Source organism: Oncorhynchus mykiss, chromosome 23, assembly GCF_013265735.2.
Source record: "Oncorhynchus mykiss isolate Arlee chromosome 23, USDA_OmykA_1.1, whole genome shotgun sequence".
NCBI classification, from domain to species: domain Eukaryota; kingdom Metazoa; phylum Chordata; class Actinopteri; order Salmoniformes; family Salmonidae; genus Oncorhynchus; species Oncorhynchus mykiss.
Window position 1 is genome coordinate 14,356,863 of NC_048587.1, and position 14,693 is coordinate 14,371,555.

Below are 14,693 nucleotides of genomic sequence, written 5' to 3' on the forward strand. Positions count from 1 at the left end.
GCCATTCCTTGAGTGCCGCAACACCACTCTCATCTGCAGATCACAATTGCCATTTTAGTCATGTACAAAAATAGTTACTCTGTCGACAGACGAGGGAAAAGGAACAAAAGTTTGACTCATTGGTTGTTATCTGTGCCAGTCCAAACGAATGCAAGAAGCTGAACTATAGAAAACTGTTTCTGAGATTTTTTTGCAGAGCCCAATACCAGTCTTGTCTTTAATGGCCCAATATCCAACAGCAATAGGTGTCAGTATCCCTCAGATCCATCAATGTTTTATGCAAAAAATATAATTTAGGCCTATTGTTTGGAAACATGAAACTCAACGTGTCTTTGTTTAACTGAGTGCACAGTCACGGACTCAATACCAGACCTGTGATTTTGCAGGACTGCCCACTTGTCCATACCATCATATGTAGACTACAATATGCACAGTGCATTCGGAAAGTATTCTACCACTTCCTTTTTTCCACATTTCACTACATTACAGCCATATTCCAAAATATATATTTTTAAATCCTCATCAATCTACACATAATACCCCATAACGTCAAAGCGAAAACAGATTTTTAGAAATGTTTGCACAGTTATTAAATAAAAATAAAAAACTTAAATATATTATTTACAAAAGTACTCAGACCCTTTGTTGTGAGACTCGAAATTGAGCTCAGGTGCATCCCGTTTCCATTGATCATCCTTAAGATGTTTCTACAACTGGATTGGAGTCCACCTGTGGTAAATTCCATTGATGGGACATGATTTGGAAAGGCACACACCTGTCTATGTAAGGTCCCACAGTTGACAGTGCATGTCAGTGCAAAAACCAAGCCATGAGGTCGAAGGAATTGTCGGTAGAGCTCCGAGACAGGATTGTGTCGAGACACAGATCTGGGGAAGGGTACCAAAAAATCTCTGAAGCATTGAAGGTCTCCAAGAGCACTGTGGCCTCCATCAGTCTTGAATGAATGAAGTTTGGAACCACCAAGACTCTTCCCAGAAGTAGCCACCTGGCCAAATTTAGCAATCAGGGGAGAAGGCCTTGGTCAGGCAGGTCACCAAGAACCCAATGGTCACTCTGACAGAGCACCAGAATTCCTCTGTGGAGAATCTTCCAGAAGGACAACCATCTACGCAGCACTCCACCAATCAGACCTTTATGGTAGAGTGGCCAGACGGAAGCCACTGCTAGTAAACGGCATATGACTGCTCACTTGGAGTTTGCCAAAGGGCACATAAATAACTCTCAGACCATGAGAAACAAGATTGTTTGTTCTGATGAAACCAAGATTGAACTCCTTGGCCTGAATGCCAACCGTCACGTCTGGAGGAAACCTGGCACCATCCCTACAGTGAGGCATGGGGGTGGCAGCATAATGCTGTGGGGATGTTTTTCAGTGCCAGGGACTGGGAGACTAGTAGGGATTGAGTGAATGATGAACGGAGCAAAGTAAGAGAGATCCTTGATGAAAACCTGCTCCGGAACGCTCAGGACCTCAGACCGGGGCAAAGGTTCACCTCTCAACAGGACAACGACCCTAACCACACAGCCAAGACAATGCAGGCTTCAGGGCAAGTATCAATGTCCTTGAGTGGCGCAGCCATAGTCAGACTTGATTCCCAATCGAACATCTCTGGAGAGACCTGTAAATAGCTGTGCAACACCGCTCCCCATCCAACCTGACAAAGCTTGAGTGGAACTGCAGAGAAAAATGGGATAAACTCCCCAAATACAGGTGTGCCAAGCTTGTAGCGTTATACCCAATAAGACTCAAAGCTGTAATCGCTGCCAAAGGTGCTTCAAAGTACTGAGTAAAGGGTATGAATACTTATACTCTACGGGATTGGTGTCCCTAACCTGGGACAGTTGTTGCTCAATATGTGATAATGAGACTAGAATGATATTGTAAACAATAGCCAACTTTACGGGAAATAGACATTATTTTATGGGCAGAAAGCATAAATCCTTGCTAATTTAACTGCAGTGTCTAATTTACATTAGCTATTACAGCAAAGAAATACCAAGCTATTGTATGAGGATAATGCAGAACAACAAATCACTTTTATCATGGAAACTGGTTTGATATATTCACCTCTGAAGGTAAATAATGTACTTGAATATGTAATTCAGTAATCTTGCTCTGAGGGTATCAAGGCACAAGGCGAGACCCAAATGGAGACACAGGAGGCAGATGGCTGAAGTCTTACAATGTTTATTAATCCAAAGGGGTAGGCAAGAGAATGGTCGTGAACAGGCAAAAAAAGGTCAAAACCAGATAAGAGTCCAGGAGGTACAGAGTGGCAGACAGGCTCATGGTCAAGGCAGGCAGAATGGTCAGGCAGGCAGGTACAAAGTCCAGAAACAGGAGAATGCAAAAAGCAGGAGAAAGGGAAAAACGCTGGTTGACTTGGAAACATACAGGACGAACTGGCACAGAGAGACAGGAAACACAGGGATAAAATACACTGGGGGAAATAAGTGACACCTGGAGGAGGTGGAGACAATCACAAGGACAGGTGATACAGACCAGGGCATGACAGAGGGTCCCAGAGATAAAATGTAGTGTAGTTCTGTTTTTTTGTTTTATCCATTTGTATATTAAAATGTAGGAACTGTGTTCTACAGTTTGACCCCACTGCTGTCTCTGGCTCCACACCCACCCTGCCCTGCCATCTAGATGTGTGAAGGTTAGTGTCTTTTCTGTGGGGAAGCTAATGAAGCTGTCTCTTCAAGACAGCCCAGATGTATGCAGGATGGCATCGGAGAACAAGGTTGACATTTTGCCTATTCCTAACCATTTGTGTGTTTTTTTGTTAGTTTCTTTGCGTTGTTTGTAACTTTTTAACTTATTTTGTACATCAGAACTGTGATTATTCACCACGGACTGGAAGAATCCTTTTTTCCTTTAATGAGTCCGACAAGCCCGACGTGAATGATTTACTACTCTCTCGGGAACAGGACCAGATCCCCGTCATTTGCGTGAAGAGAAGGCAGAGAAGAAGGGGGGCTGCCTTCTGAGAATTCGTAGGCGATCGAATAAACCCCCACTTCCTTCCATTCTGCTAGCAAACGTGCAATTGATGACATACGCAGCAGATTAAACTACCAACGGGACAATCAACTGTATTATAGTATGCTTCACGGAGTCATGGCTGAACGATCACATTATCAACACACAGCTGGCTGGTTATACGCTATGTCGGCAGGATAGAACAGTGGAATCTGGTAAGACAAGGGGTGACGGACTATATATTTTTGTAAATAACAGCTGGTGCACAATACCTAAGGAAGTCTCGAGGTTTTACCTGACCTGAGTTAGAATATCTCATGATAAGCTGTACACCACACTTTCTACCTAGAGAGTTTATCTGTATTTTTCGTAACTGTCTACATACCACCACAGACTGATGCTGACACTAAGACCACACTGAATGAGCTGTATTATGCTATAAGCAAACCAGAAAACGTTCACGCAGAGGCAGCACTTCTAGTAGCCGGAGACTTTAATGCAGGGAAATTAAATCCGTCTTTCTATCAACATGTTAAATGTCAAATCAAATAAAATGTTATTGGTCACATACACGTGGTTAGCAGACGTTAATGCGAGTGTAGCAAAATGCTTGTGCTTCTAAGACTGTGTGATCACGCTCTCCACAGCCCATGTGAGTAAGAATGTCACGCTGGTATAAAGGATTTTGGAGAAATGCGCAGGAATACACAATAGGAGTTTTTAATACACCCCAAAACAAACATTTCTCCTGTTTAACATATAGATCATGCTCCAATAGTATTCTCAGCACAGACCCGACTAACGAGACATGCTAGATGCAGAATAGACCAAAATGTTGTCTATATAGACCAATACGCCCAGTCCCAACATGTCCCGAAACACTTTGTTGATGAAGGCCTCAAAGACTGAAAGAGCATTAGACAGACCAAAGGGCATTACAAGATACTCGTAATGACCCGTGGTCGTGGAAAAAAGCAGTCTTCCATTCATCGCCTGCACGAATGCGCACCAGATTGTAGGCGCTCCTCAAGTCCAGCTTCGTGAAGTACTGCGCCCCGTGCATTTGTTCGATGATGGTTGGGATGAGGGGTAAAGGATAGCTGAAGTTGACGGTGGCCTTGTTCAGTGTTCGATAATCAATGCATGGGCACAGTCCCCCATCTTTCTTCTTGACAAAAAAGAAGCTTGAGGAGGCTGATGACTTAGAGGGGCGGATAAAACTCTGTTGTAGACTCTCCTGTACATAGTTCTCCATGGCCTCAGTCTTCGCATAGGAGAGGGGATAGACATGTCCTCTCGGGAGGGCTGCGTCAGACAACAGGTCAATGACCAGTCCCAGGGGCAATGGGGAGGCAGGCGTGTAGCCTGGGTCTTTGAGAAAAACCGATGCAGATCCTGGTAGTCCTCCGGTAAATCCACTTGAGGAGCACAGTCCGGACTTTCCACCATAGTGGTATTCACAGACTCTGCGAGACATCTCCCCTGACACTCCTGCGACCAACCCAGCAGTCTCCTCTCGGAGCAGGAAATAACCGTGTAATGCGAACTCAACCAGGGGATACCTAAAACAATGGTGTGCGTGGGGGTGTCTATAGTCAAGAAAGTGATCTGTTCTGAAGGATAGTCATGGGTCAGCAAAGAAACAGGAACAGTAATGTGATGTACGAACCCTGATTATCCAGGGCTCGAACTGGAATGGGTGACTGTAGGGGAACCAAAGGAATGCAGTAGCCAGTGCGCTATCTAAGAGATTCCCGGCAGCTCCGGAATCAATCAGCGCTAACAGAAGTGAAGGGCTAGGGTTTTCAGGGAATTTAACAGGAAAACACACTGGTCGATTTGACAGACAAGGAGAGGAAACCGGCCTTCTACCTGGGTTGGCGCAGGAGAATTCCCTGGCTTGTCACCTCCTCGCCTCCTTGTGGATAAATAGCAGGTTAGGGAGAAATGACTCATTTTCTCCACAACAGAAGCAGAGGCCCAGATTCCTCCTTCTCCTATGCTCTGTCAGAATCTGTCAGAATCAGAATCTCCCCTGACACTCCTGCGACCAACCCAGCAGTCTCCTCTCGGAGCAGGAAATAACCGTGTAATGCGAACTCAACCAGGGGATACCTAAAACAATGGTGTGCGTGGGGGTGTCTATAGTCAAGAAAGCGATCTGTTCTGAAGGATAGTCATGGGTCAGCAAAGAAACAGGAACAGTAATGTGATGTACGAACCCTGATTATCCAGGGCTCGAACTAGAATGGGTGACTTTAGGGGAACCAAAGGAATGCAGTAGCCAGTGCGCTATCTAAGAGATTCCCAGCAGCTCCGGAATCAATCAGCGCTAACGGAAGTGAAGGGCTAGGGTTTTCAGGGAATTTAACAGGAAAACACACTGGTCGATTTGACAGACAAGGAGAGGAAACCGGCCTTCTACCTGGGTTGGCGCAGGAGAATTCCCTGGCTTGTCACCTCCTCGCCTCCTTGTGGATAAATAGCAGGTTGGGGAGAAATTACTCCTTTTCCCCACAACAGAAGCAGAGGCCCAGATTCCTCCTTCTCCTATGCTCTGTCTATGTGAAATGTGCCAAGCCCACCTCCATCGGCTCTGGCCACAGAGCAGGGGTAGCCATGGGTTCTGAATTCCGCGCAGGTCTTCTTCGGGACCACAGGAGGTTGTCCAACCGCATCGCCATGCTGATGAGCTGGTCGAATGACAGTTTGTCATCACGGCAGGCTAACTACAGCTGTACCTCCTCCCTCAGTCCGCTGCGGAAAACAGTAACCAGAGCCAACTCGTTCCATCCGGTGGAGGCCGCGAGGGTCCGGAACTCCAGGCTGAACACCGAGGTGGTCCTAGATCCCTGGCGTTGTCGAAGTAGACGCTCACCCTCCTCTCGGACCTTCACAGGACGATCAAACACAGAGTGGAAGAGGAGGGTGAACGCTCGTAGGACTCGACCTCGGGTCCGCCTGTCTCCCAGACCAGGACACTCCAGTCCAGAGCCCGTCCGGTCTGTCCGTCAGTGCTGAGATGAATGAGATGACTGTGGTAACCCTGTTTCTTACGGAAACAGTCCCGGTGTAGCGAGCGAGGTACAGGTCACACAGGTCAAAATGTCGAAGGAACCGCTTGCATCTTGGTGGTGTGCCGTCGAAGCGCTCCGGGAGGGACAAGGGTATTCCACGGACTGGCTCCGATGGAACGGAGGTAGGTCGTGTTGTAGGAGCTGGTACCGGAATCGGTGCTGGAGACTGGAGGGACTGCACACTCCCCTCCAAGCGCAGGATGGTTGCCAGCACACTGTCCGATACCGAGTCTGGAGAGACAGTCCTCGTGGTGCTGTACTGTCCCTACAATGGTCGCCAGCTCGGTCTTTCCTGCTGTCTCCATTTTCGAGTCGGTTATTCTGTCACGCTGGTATAAAGGATTTTGGAGACAGGCGCAGGAATACACAATAGGGGTTTTTAATACACCCAAAACAAATATGTATACAAGAACACTGGGCTGTAGTCAAACGAAAGAGCAAGGGTAAGCCTTGTTGACCGACACGGGACGATACCCGTAATACACAATATATATATAGCACATCACAGCTGCTCAATCGCATAGGTACTCACACCACCAACGGACATGGGAACAATAACTGACAAAGACAGGGGGAACAGAGGGCACAAAAATGTAATGTACTAATCAGAGGAAATGGGAACCAGGTGTGTGTAACCAGACAAGACAATCCGGGGTTGATGGTAATGAATCCCGTTCAGTGAAGCCTAGACATCCGGTGACGTAGACCTCCGGAACTGGTGAACAGAATGAGCATCGTGTAGCCACAGCTATCTGGAAAGGTTTTTACAAAACATTGTCAATAATCCAGAAATCACAAGTGCCTATTTTGTCACGCCCTGGTCTTAGTATTTTGTGTTTTCTTTATTATTTTGGTCAGGCCAGGGTGTGACATGGGTTTTTGTATGTGGTGTGTTTTGTCCTGGGGTTTTGTTAGGTATTGGGTTTGTGGCTTAGTGGGGTTTTCTAGGTAAGTCTATGGCTGTCTGGAGTGGTTCTCAATCAGAGGCAGGTGTTTATCGTTGTCTCTGATTGGGAACCATATTTAGGCAGCCATATTCTTTGAGTGTTTCGTGGGTGATTGTTCCTGTCTTTGTGTTTGTTATTTCATCTGTAGTGTCTTTATAAATTAAAGAACATGAATAACCACCACGCTGCATTTTGGTCCGCCTCTACTTCACCTAAAGAAAGCCGTTACACTATTGGAACACACTCCAACATGAAATGCTCAAATGGATTGTTTTGACAAGGAAAGTGTACACTTACTGTTTGGAGATGATGGAGTGTAGTCTTTAGTCGACTCTTTAGCAAGTTCTTCCATGTTGACAAGAAGTATCACTTCAGTAGGTACTTTCGGCTCAACTAAAACCTTTTTAAAGGTTGACGGAGGCCGAGGAACAACTACACAAGGCATTCGAGACCTTGTTATGCCATGTCTGCCATATTGTCTGCCTTCTTCGATGACCACTCGTTCCGTTGAAGTGTTGTAAAAACTTTGAGATAGCCATTCCACTGAGAATTTCGCCATGGTGTGCGGCGTGCGCTCTAGTTAGCTCGCAGGTGGTCTGTTGTAGGCCTCTAGACTCGGCACTTCGCTCTATATAGGAGACACCCCACTGTATTTGCATATGTAAAGGGGCCTCAACGGAACGATACAAACTTAGTCGGTGTAATTGAAATGAATAGATGTTGCAGTTGTGTTTTTTCACATGTTCAATAGCCTCGTTGATATATACAAACTCCGTCGTGCAGGTATGGCCTCTTAGTTGCCAATCCGATAATTACATTATTTGTGTATGCCAATCATTTATTTAAGAGTATGACTTCATTATAGGTCTATACGAGATTAGAGTAGACTGGGGTGAACAAAGCTATATGTGATTATAATACATTGTTTCATTTGGAAAAGTAAATAAAATTGTTTTTATAGGGAAGGGTATACCCATGCCATGCAAATATCACCTAAAAATGCATTGATTCATGTGACATACCCTTATGCTGCCATATTGCCTTTTTTTCTATACGTTAAATTCTCTGTTGCGACTATTCTATGGGAGCAGGCCACTGTAACTATAATTTGTGAGACCATTGTTCCAGATGTAGACAGAAGCGCTCAGCGGTATGCTCGCCAACATGAGGCTGATTGCTGATGAAGACCAATTGACAAAGTCTGACAAAGGGGGTGTGATTGCTAGCAGCACGCCTAAACGGAAAGTGAGAGAACCACATTTGATCTCTGTTTACTTGTGAACTTGAATAGGCATTTGCTAAAAGCCCCTGGCACATTGTGAAACTGGTGACCATGTTCCATAGCAGGTTTTAATGCAGTTCCTAAATTTAGTTCATCGCCGGTCTCATCAGGAGAAGAAAATCACTATAATGTTTCATAATTGCATGATATAGCCTACTGTATTTGCCCTCCACATTTTAGCTATATGTCAGTATTTATCTGTATGGGTGGTTTTGTGATCCTAGCCTATCTCCTTAAAATGAACACACTTTAATTGATCCATTCATGGTCAACTAGACAATGACTGGTTTTCACATTTATTTATATAGACAAAGGTGTCCTATCAATTCCCCATTTCAAGGCACAGGGGCTCAGCAATCATATCACATAATCAAAGTGTGTCCTCAGGCTGAACATCAAACCCGAGATCTGGCTCTGCAGCACACAAACCCCCAGACTCTATGGATCATGTCCCTATGGCTCATGTAGTAGGTGTACACTCATCAATGACCGGCTCAATTAGAACTAATTGTTGAGCATGATCTTCCCGTTAGCTAACCTTTGAAGTACCGCATTGGAGACAAACAGACAAGCACATTAAAGCGCAGTACGGTGCCACTGCTGTGGTGGACGAGAGGGAGGTGACGTCTGTCTGCGCATGTGTCAGGAAGGCACAAATGTAGCATATATAATTGGGTGCTTTCATCACTAGGCTATTGCATTGGATTGCGAATGATTGCTAACAATATAGTTATAGAATAAACGTACGTAAAGCATATTGTAACTATCCTCGCTGTATTTGTCACTTTAACAATGTTTATATATCTTGCATTACTCATCTCATATGTATATACTGTATTCTAGGCTATTCTCGGGATCCTAGTCACTTAATATTTACATATCTGGCATGACTCATCTCATAAACTCAGCAAAACTCATCTCATAAACCTCTCACTGTCAACTGCGTTTATTTTCAGCAAACTTAAAGTGTAAATATTTGTATGACCATAACAAGATTCAACAACTGAGACATAAACTGAACAAGTTCCACAGATATGTGATGAACATACATTTAATCATGTGTCCCTGAACAAAGGGGGGGGGGGGGGGGGGGGGGTGTCAAAATCAAAAGTAAAAGTCAGTATCTGGTGTGGCCACCATCTGCATTAAGTACTGCAGTGCATCTCCACCTCATGGACTACACCAGATTTGCCAGTTATTGCCGTGAGATGCTACCCCACTCTTCCACCAAGGCACCTGCAAGTTCCCGGACATCTCTGGGGGAATGGCCCTAGCCCTCACCCTCCGATCCAAGGGGTCCCAGACGTGCTCAATGGGATTGAGACCTGGGCTCTTTGCTGGCCATGGCAGAACACTGACATTCCTGTCTTGCAGGAAATCATGCACAGAATGAGCAGTATAGCTGGTGGCATTGTCATGCTGGAGGGTCATGTCAGGATGAGCCTGCAGGAAGGGTACCACACGAGGGAGGAGTATGTCTTCCCTGTAACGCACAGTGTTGAGATTGCCTGCAATGACAACAAGATCAGTCCGATGATGCTGTGACACACCGCCCCAGACCATTTATTTCCCTGGCCACATCTGCAGTCCTCATGCCTCCTTGCAGCATGCCTAAGGCACGTTCATGCAGATGAGCAGGGACCCTGGGCATCTTTATTTTGGTGTTTTTCAGAGTCAGTAGAAAGGTCTCTTTAGTGTTCAAAGTTTTCATAACTGTGACCTTAATTGCCTACCATCTGTAAGCTGTTAGTGTCTTAACGATGTTCCACAGGTGCATGTTCATTAAATGTTTATGGTTCATTGAACAAGCATGGCAAACAGTGTTTAAACCATTTACAATGTAGTTATTTGGATTTTTACGAATTATCTTTGAAAGATTGGGTCCTGTTTCTTTTTTTGCTGAGTTTATGTATATACTGTTTTCTATACTATTCTACGGTATCTCATTCACTTAATAATGTTGACATACCTCGCATTACTATTCTACTGTATCTTAGTCTTGTGTGTATTGGGTATATGTTGTGTAATTTGTTAGATAGTACTTCTAGATATTACTGCACTGTCGGAGCTAGAAGCACAAGCATTTCGCTACACCCGTAATAACATCTGCTAATCATTTGTATGTGATTTATAAAATTTGATTTGATTTGATGAGCCACGTTACAATGTTACAAGTGGGATTTTTTTTTCTTCAGTTTTATTAATTCAGGGAAACCCATTGAGACCAGGGTTTCATTTAAAATGGTGCCATGAAGACAACAATGCAAACATAATCTAAACGATCAATACAAATAAAAAAAACTACAAATTACAGATTCAACCATACAGATTCAAACACCACAAATACAATTATTTACATTAAATTCCAAACATTTGCGATTCTCATTCATTGAATTCAACATTTGAGTACTAAACTGCCCTAAAGGCACCAACGAGTCAAGATGTAGTGAGTTTTGTAGGCTATTCCAAAAATGGGGGGCACTAAAACTGAAGGCCGATTACCTATATCGATATGTACTGTACTAGTGGAAACTCGAGGTGTCTCATGTTTAAGAAAATTAAAAGTGAAGTGAGGTTGGTCGGAAGCTTGCAAAGCTCTGCTTTGGTGCGTAATAGGGCTTTGCCGGTGCTTTGCAGGCATGGTTTCCTTGAGCGCACTTAATACGTTTAATTAATTCAACAGCTGAAAACCCTCCCACTTGCTGGCTAACAGATTATCTCGTGGAGTTTTCATTCTGTAGGGGTTTCAGTACATTTATCTTAAGCCATCCTTTTAAACATGGTCCACCTTTTAATTAGAATTTTGTCAACAGACTCACTAGAATACATTGAGAGAAGGGGTTCAGAATGTAGGGATCAATGATATAAAGCCATCTAAATATTTGCATATTCGTCTCCGTTTCAGCACCAACTGGTAGATTTAAAAAATACTTGGATCTTGTATATTATTATTTAGGCACATTTTTGGGTTAGGAAAGTATGTATTGAATCATAAGGAAAAAATGGTTTGAAGAGTCGTTACACAATAAATATATTGAGGAATCAAAACTACAGTGGTTTGATTTATCCTGAAAGTTGTCACATTCAAGTTCCATGCATGAACTATTGGAACATGGAAAAAAGTGTACAATAAGGTTTGAACAATTGTCCTATAAGTCTACTCGAATCCTTTCTAATCATCAGTTGTATGACAACGGTCCAGTCATCATGAAACGTGTTACATATGGTATGAGTTCCATGATTCAAATAAGGCGACAAATTATTGCACAACATTAGCCTAATACGATCCACTAATGCTAGCGACCCTCAGGAACAACTACACAGACTTGACAGAGGAAAGAAAGGTTAACGGAATGGAATGGAATGATGCCGAATGTAAGCTACAAATGGAAGAATACTAACACTAAAGTGACAGCTATAAGTGTGTGTGGGTACTACTGACGGTGGTTCCCGATAATGGTTAATACTGAACATTATACAAATGGTAAAAAGATATAATTAAAAGGTTCTAAAGCACAAACATCAATTTGGCAGGTTCAGCTCTAAAGAAGCCTATAGCTTGGGTCTCCAATTTTCATCAGACAATTAATATTCGGGAATAATGGCATGACTATTTATAGCCTACCTCACTGTGTAAAATGGGCAGCAATGAACATATCACGTTGATATATGATTTTCAGTTTGCGTCCATATGGCTGGTTTCACATTCCTCACCAGTGATCACAAGGAAAAAGTATCTACAACCATTGCTATGTGTATTTATAAACGCCTTCCCCAAATGGATTACTAATTTACCTAGCTCTTATCAATAGTTCTTATCAACATATAATTTACAGTTCATGAAGAATACTATTATTTCTATCATAAAAAATAAAGTAGATGCTTTTCCCACTTAGAACAGGCATGTCTGCTCGACCTTATTCATGGTCCCTCCATGTCTAAAGGTGGTGGAGTTATGAGGGAATTAAGTCAAGGTCACATGACTGGGAGTACAGATATGCAACAGATACCTGAAATCAAAGGTAGGGGCGTGGATCAGAAAATCAGTTAGTATCTGGTATGACCACCATTTGTCTCATGCAGCGCAACACATCTCCTTCCATAGAATTTGTCAGGCTTTTAAATGTGGCTTGTGGAATGTTGTCCCACTCCTCTTCAATGGCTGTGCGAAATTGCTGGATATTTGCGGGAACTGGAACACGCTGTCATACACATCGATCCAGAGCATCCCAAACATGCTCAATGGGTGACATGTCTGGTGAGTATGCAGGCCATGGAAGAACTGGGACATTTTCAGCTTTCAGGAATTGTGAACAGATCCTTGCGACATGGGGGCCGTACATTATCATAAAGTGATGATGGCGGATGAATGGCATGATAATGGGCCTCAGGATCTCGTCACGGTATCTCTGTGCATTCAAATTGCCATCAATAAAATGCAATTGTGTTCGTTGTCCATAGCTTATGTCTGCCCCACCGCCACCGCCACCAAAATGATATATCCCTTCTTACATCAGCTGATATCAAAGTGCTATACAGAAACCCAGCCTAAAACCCCAAACTGCAAGCAATGCAGGTGTAGAAGCACGGTGGCTAGGAAAAACTCCCTAGAAAGGCCAAAACCTAGGAAGAAACCTAGAGAGGAACCAGGCTATGAGGGGTGGCCAGTCCTCTTCTGGCTGTGCCGGGTGGAGATTATAACAGAACATGGCCAAGATGTTCAAATGTTCATAAATTACCAGCATGGTCAAATAATAATAATCACAGTAGTTGTCGAGGGTGCAACAGGTCAGCACCTCAGGAGTAAATGTCAGTTGGCTTTTCATAGCCGATCATTGAGAGTATCTCTACCTGCTGTCTCTTGAGAGTTGAAACAGCAGGTCTGTGACAGGTAGCACGTCCGGTGAACAGGTCAGGGTTCCATAGCCCCAGGCAGAACAGTTGAAACTGGAGCAGCAGCACGGCCAGGGGGCAGTCTATTCACAACATTGACATCAGCAAACCGCTCTCCCACACGACGCCATACATGCTGTCTGCCACCTGCCCGGTACAGTTGAAACCCGGGATACATCTGTGAAGAGTACACTTCTACAGCTTGCTAGTGACCATCGAAGGTGAGTATTTGCCCACTGAAGTCAGTTACAACGCCAAACTGCATTTAGGCTAAGACCCTGTTGAGCATGCAGCTTTCCTTGAAAAGGTTTCTGCGGAAATGTTTCAGTTGTGCAAACCCACAGTTTCATCAACTGTCCGGGTGGCTGGTCTCAGACGATCCAGTAGGTGAAGAAGCCCGATGTGGTGTGGTTACACATGGTCTGCGGTTGTGAGGCCGCTTGGATGTACTACCAAATTCTCTAAAATGACGGCGGCTTATGGTAGAAAAATTAACATTAAATTGTCTGGAAACAGCTCTGGTGGACATTCCTGCAGTCAGCATTTGTTTAGTGTAATTCTACTACTTTACATTGTATTTTAGTTCAACTGTATTGTACACACAGCATATGTATTTATACACCTGGATTGTTGACTTAGCTCACTCTAATCGCTCTTGCACTGGCTCTATGCACACTCACTAGACTCTACACACTCACACATACTACACATACTACACTGGCACTCCAACACACACTACATACGCTCAAACACACAATACACACTCACACATGCATATCGACCCCACACACACTTTTCACATATGCTGCTGCTACTTGTTTATTATTATATCCTGATTGCCTAGTAATTTTTACCCCTACCAACATGTACATACAGTATTACCTCAATTACCTGAACTGCCTCCTACCCCTGAAATATCAACTTGGTACTGGTACTCATTGTACATAGCCTCGTTACTGTTATAGTACGCCGATGTACATACTGACAAGCAATAGGTTACATCTAAACCACACCATTTGTGTGCATAAGCTAATTGTTCAGCTGGAAGTTGTTATGCAGTGTTGTAACATTACATACGAATAAGACTAAATAGAAAAGAATGGTTGTGATATAAGATATACTTGAATGATAAAATTGACTTTAATCTCTGCACATCTTTAAATAAATGATTTACAAACCCAAGATATAAAAAAAAAACTGGATTGCACTTTGGATTTGTAAGTGTTTGAGTCGAAAGTTCAGTCTGTAGTATATAGTCTTTAGTATGTGCGTTGGACATCATTGGGTGGGGGTGCTGATGATAAGAAACCATCTGTTGCTGGGGGAACTGTTGCACCATGTGCGGGTACATCGCGTGGTTGGCAGCGGTGTATGATAGGTGCTTTCCACCGGAGCCGTGGTACTGAAATGGGCGTATGGGCTGGAATATCATCGGTGACTGGGCGGGAGCGAGGTACTCAGCGCGCGAGTCTTGGACTTCCCGTTTC